At 28.6% G+C, this 6,341-nt stretch overlaps 1 long non-coding RNA gene across 2 annotated transcripts; it reads left to right on the forward strand.

Annotated features, from left to right (window-relative positions):
* Positions 1-360: 360 nt before the first annotated feature.
* Positions 361-1,159, forward strand: LOC148230361 (uncharacterized). Of its 2 annotated transcripts, XR_015811145.1 has the most exons (5): positions 361-498; positions 567-610; positions 692-756; positions 856-956; positions 1,028-1,159. It is a non-coding gene; the product is annotated as an uncharacterized LOC148230361 (long non-coding RNA). The 2 variants fall into 2 exon arrangements; XR_015811146.1 differs by lacking the exon at positions 692-756.
* Positions 1,160-6,341: the final 5,182 nt, after the last annotated feature.

The raw sequence follows: 6,341 nt of genomic DNA on the forward strand, positions 1-6,341 counted from the left end.
TAATGAATAGTACTTATTTTGAAACTTTGCCCCTTTTTGTTTAAAATACTTTTTAAAGCAAAGTTTTAAAAATTCTCTAAAAACTAAAACTTTAAATTGCCAACGTTCGCCAAAATTTAGGTACATATTTTTTCTGTATAGAGAAGCTAATACATATCCACATTATTTATATTATATTTTAAATCTATAAACTAAAAAAATATTTTAAAAAACATTTTTTTTTGTATTTGATGATTTTTATACATATTTTAATAAATTTTATACAATTTAAATCGTTAAAATAAATTTCGCTCGTTAAAATCAATTTCGCTCGTTAAAATCAATTTAGTTCGTTCTCAAGCGCGGGACTTCCCAAATTTGCTTTGACAGTTCTTCTGTCAGATCTGGCAAGAAATATGTTATAATCGCGGGATTTTTGTTACAAAGTGACAATTGAAGATGATTCAAGTGATGCAGCATTTGAAATTATAGACAAAACTATAAATTGCGGGTGTGCCAGTAAGTGTTTAGTTATAAATGAATAATATAACACGGTTATTCTAACAAAATTACTATTGACTTTCCAGGATCTAATATTAAAAGACAAACAGCGGTGATTTGGCAATTAAAGGTATACATACCGAAGTTAATTAAACATATTACAATGCTAGTAATAATAAAAAATATATGACATATTGTGACAATTTTGTAGAAGATGAAAAGATGCCAATCTACGTGTTTAATCCTCTACAGTACATCCATCAATTGTGTTCTTTGGTTGTCGTTTAAATTTTATTAATGGATTATATTAGTAGTAATAATGTGTTCAATGTTTACTCTTGATAGGAGTCTTATTGTTTTTTAATTATTTTTCAGAAGCAATGATGGAACAATTTGATGACCTATATGGCTACAACGTAGAATTGGTATATATAAACAAAGAGTTAATCTTCTCGTGTTGAAGTCACTGTCAGCAAGTATTATCTTTTTATAAAGAACATACTACATAAGTTTGATGTAACTGAATATCTTAAATTTGGCTATTCAGAAAGAGGAATGATGGCACAGAACAAAAATTGTACATATTTTGCCACATCGGAATTAAAAATAACCCACTCTTAGATATTTTGGCTATCGATTATTCCAGGTATGCAATCACATATTTATAATCATTGTAAAATGTCGTTTATTAGATAACATCCAAGAAACTACACATTTATAAGCTGTCCGACAGCGCCGATTTGATCGACATTAACTTTCAATCCTCACATACTAAGGATATATTACACGTTCATGTTTAAAACATAACTGGTTAATTTAAAATTCTTAAAATCTAACGTATATGTGTATAAAATCGGAAAGCAATGATAATGTTTATGTGATATTATTATAAAAACTCACTTTTCGGCCTCGGAGCCCGGCGACGGGATTTCAAAATTTGAAGATTTCATTACAAAGATTGTTTTATGATTGTTTATCTAATTTAATCAATGTATTATTCTTATCCTTAACACATTATGTATATATTTAATTTTCATAGTTATATAACACACCTAGTTAATTTGCAATCCGATTATTTATAAAAGCAAAAACTCACTTTTAGGCCTCGGAGCCCGTCGCCGGGAATTCAAAATTTGAAAATTTCATTACGAAGATTATTTTATGATTGTTTATCTAGTTTAATCAATGTATTCTTCTAATCCTCAACACATTATGTATATATTTAATTTTTATTCAGTCAAATGACGAATTAATGAAAATTATTGTCGCATAGCAAAATTTTATTATTAAATAATAATTATTTAAAAGTGTTGTCACGGTACTATCTATTTGAATTTGAATGCTTATTTTTCATTGGTCGACGCTATTTGAATATTTGAATGCTTATTTTTGATTGGTCGAAACAACAGAAGGCATTACCGGCGGCTCGAAAATCAATCGGAACAAATTCAATTTTAATTTTTATTATTATTTATTATTATAATTAAATATATTTCCTTTGTTTACGTGTATTGTTACACACTGTTAATACAAAGCGATACGATTTACAGAGTAGATAATTGAACGGAGAATGTTTCGTTTAAAGTTATGCGCGTCCGGAAGCGACGGCGGAAGCGGATTAGAACAATTATATATAAGATACCATTAGTGATTCTTAAGATTTGAAAAATTCCAATAATTCTTTTTTTTGTTTATCGGTAACATTATAATAGCGAAAAAATAATTTAATACATTTTTCGCTAATATAATGTTACCGTTAATTTATTTAAAAAAATATTTTATATTAATAAGAGTAAGCCGTATCCCCACCCCTTGCGTCTAAGGGGATCGTAAGAAAACGGACGTACTTTTGACGACTGCTTGGTCCACAGGTACCGCTCGCGAGAACTCAGACGCGCGTGCGCCGCATCAAAATAAATACAACAGTTACAAATTCAAGATTTTTTAAATAGCGTTTTTTAAAATTGTTTAGATGATGTTAAATTATTTTTCTCTACAGAGATGGGTTGACGGAACAACCGTTATAATATTTCATACAATGTCATTTCACGATCAGAATATTCCTATGATCTCCGTGGAAATGTCACTACAATAGTAATTGTAAAATCATGTTATAAAAATAAAATTATGTATTTTATGTTTGCTAAGCAAAATTTATTTCTTTAAAGACTGGCCTATTTGTTTGTAAATATTTTTGTCGTTTAGAATACTAACTCGGTCTCCGTTGAAGTTCTTTGGTTGGTTGCAAAATTATAGTTTTTAACCTGAGAACTTTTATGGTGGTTTATTAGTTGTTTATTTATATTTTATTTAATTGTCAGCAAATAAACAAAATCATCAGTATTTTTTGCAATAAATAATATATATTTGAATAAGATTTATTAAAACGACTTTTGACTTTCGCGAAAAAAATATAAAATTAAAGATCTGCTTATTTATTTTTTCCTCATTATTTTATTTTAGCGCTGCAAAACAATTTAGTCATTTTTTTTTATTTAAGTCATTTTTAAAAAAAATTTTTAGTCCAAAATGGCACATTCAAAGAAATAAATTCCTGTGTTGTTTCGACACAGACTGCTTAGACACTACTATACTCATTTTTGCTTTATTTCATAAAATTTCATAAAATATGTTAAAAATAATCATAAAAACTTAAACCACACTTGTGCTTAGCGATATGACGCTAAAATTTCCTTTTAGCATATATAAATAAGCTCTTTTTTAATATTTAGGCAAACATTCAAATTACAATAAAATATATACAAAAAAATACTTAAGAATGATTTGGGCCGACAATGTGAAAACGCACAATTAGGCTAGATATCATGGGGCGCAGACCCTCGGCGAAGCGCCATTTTCCGATGTGGTCAACGAGTTGCACTTTTTTTCTTCCTCTGGAAGACACAGTTGCGTAGATTCCTGACTGATTTTCTCTGTGTATGCAGCTCTAAAGGATGCACTCTCAGTGAGCTTTGATGAAATCATATATAATTTGTTGAGGTAAAATGTAAGTTAGCTATATGCGAGAATTGTTGATCTCCTTCTAATATTTTGCCAATATTTAAGCCGGGAAGCCGCAAAAAAAAAATATTTCCACTTTACTTTTAGACCGACACGATCGAAGAACAAGCTTTTTATTTCAACCGTCAGATTTGGTTTAACCTTTGAGTCACCAGGAGTTTTATTATATAATAATTTATAATTTGGGTTAAAATGAACGCATATTGTCATGATATTATATAAACAAGCTTTATTCAAAATCCGTTTTTTTCAGTTTAAATTCTCAATAATATATTTAAAAACTTTATCCTAAATAATAATAAGTTTTTTAAAATAATAATTTAATAGTTAGTACAATACATTTCTGAGTCCGAAATTCGACATGCGCAATACAACCCGACCTACGGATCGATGCCTCATTTTATTTTAGGACTCGCCTACGTCACATTATCGTGCAGCCGTATAAACGACGTCGGTGACGTCACTTTTCGTCCAAAGCCGCCCCACACCCACTCAGATACAATATTATATCGCAATAAAGCATAAACATTTTACATAATTGCCGTCGAATACACCCCTGGTCTGGTTGTGACGTCACATGACGCACGCTCTATTCTTTGCGCTGGGAAATTTATGAATGAAACCGTGACGCTGGGAGTATTTTTCTGTGTTTATTTTAATAATATTGTTATAAAATTAATTCTATTAAATAAATACACCTGAAGGATAAAATAATATAGTTAGGAGCACTTTTAAAAATCTGTTTTATGTTATATATGTATATACATCAAACTCTTTGTTCTTAAATTTTGTTTAAGTAATATTAGCAAACTTTATTAAATGGCGGATAATATTCGTATATTTTTTTATTATCAACTATTTATGTACATGTTCATTCGAATGTATCTACTACACGTTTTATGATTGACGTTAAATTTAAAATATTCATTGTAAAAAGTTTATTTTTGTATTACCATAAGTAAGCGATGCTTTCATATGCTGTTTTTATATAATGAGATTATTATGTACATATGTGTCTATTAGGAACGTTAGGCTTTACTTAATATATTTGGATTAAGATATTTTTAAAGTCATGAAACATAGTAATAAATAATTTTCCAGCCATTTGCTTAATTTATGTTATGGTCTTATGTTAATCATGTCTTCAAAACAATCTGAGAGCTAAACCTCAATACTTTTTAAGAGAACCATTCCTGTTATACACATATATATTTGTATATATACTACACTATACTATTTCTTAAAACCACAAATAATTTACATGATCGCTGAAACAGATCTTAAATATTTTAAGCGGTTTTATTTACCTTGATATTTTATTACTATGAAAATATTTTTAATTTTTTTTTTGAAAAAAAAAATTAATTAATAAATAAAATTGTGTGGCACTTAAATGTATATAATATTTATTTTTATGTAGATTTGCAAACTTTAGCTTTGATCTATATTATTATTGTACAGAATACCGATGGGCTAAATTTTATATACTAGAACAAATAACTGCATTTTTTACAACCCACTTAACCCCCTTTTTTATTTGTATTGTTATTTTTTCCCAGAAATAAAGTAATTTTTGCTTTAATTCCTTTTGTAATATTCTAAAATAATTGTATATTTAAAGTATTGATTATAATGGAATACAATTTAAAATTAGGTTTTGTGATTAATATTGTTTTTAATGTATGAACTCAATTACTTAGCAAGGAATTTTTGCGAACCCTTAAGCTACTTGAAATTTTTCGAGATAAACCAAACACCTGGAAACAGAATAGAATCGCCGAGTTTTATCAAGGACTGTCCTCAAAACCTTTACAATAGGATTTATCAACGATAGGCAAAATACCATAAAACATAAAATGGCATTGTTGAGACTCACTGATTTATAAAAATATGTATACATGTACTTATTTTTACACAATCTACTGAATCATTTACACAATCGTTATTTTGAGCTTATCTACAACGCATTAACCGCATAGTCCAAATTATGCAAAATGCCCATAGATTACGTTTTCAAAATCGCCAATAAAAATCGAGATTCTAAGATTTATCTCGCTCGTGTCTGTCCGTAATATTGCGCAAATAAAAAAATCTCGAGTGCTTGAGATTTATGTCAAACTGTTTTCGAGACGAGAAACAATCACAAAACGGGCCAATAAATTTATAATACTAAATCCTACTCGTTGACCACCCGCGGTATAAATACACAATTTGTACGTGTCCCACGCGGCCACTTTTGGTCCGAGGACACTTTTGTCCACTAATGGACATGACGCTTAATCATCGTACGCACATAAAAAAAATACCATCGGACATTATTATTAACATTTAACCGTAGTTTTTGATCAATCCAGATGATATCTTACGGTAGCCGGTCTTTCTGTGTGCAATCTCGGCGGGGCGCCGTTAGATATTCGGTAAGATAATAGTGTGCTTTTAATTTTATTTTTAATCTCAACATCTGAATGTTATTTATAAACACAATAATCATAGCAGAAGTACTTTCTTTATGACAATTTTTTTAACTTTGAGTTGCTAGTGAAACAGTACTCCTACATTTTAGTGATTACTTATTGATTACCATTTAAATAAATCTACTATTGATATATGTATAATCAAAATTCTTGGTTCATTTTTATAAATGTTAAAATAATTAAAAATATCCTGAAATGATACTCCCATTTTACGTTTAACGAAGCTAAAAATAGGCTTGTATTTAATTTACATTTTAAAGATTAACTAAAAACGCACGAAAGTTTCATTAAACCTAATTGTTTAAAGTTTTATTATAAAATACAGCTTTTATATTCTATGAAATACACCTTTTATTTTTGTAATAC

This window comes from Plectrocnemia conspersa, unplaced genomic scaffold (genome assembly GCF_051122295.1).
Source record: "Plectrocnemia conspersa isolate PC_06_02 unplaced genomic scaffold, ASM5112229v1 ptg000010l, whole genome shotgun sequence".
NCBI classification, from domain to species: domain Eukaryota; kingdom Metazoa; phylum Arthropoda; class Insecta; order Trichoptera; family Polycentropodidae; genus Plectrocnemia; species Plectrocnemia conspersa.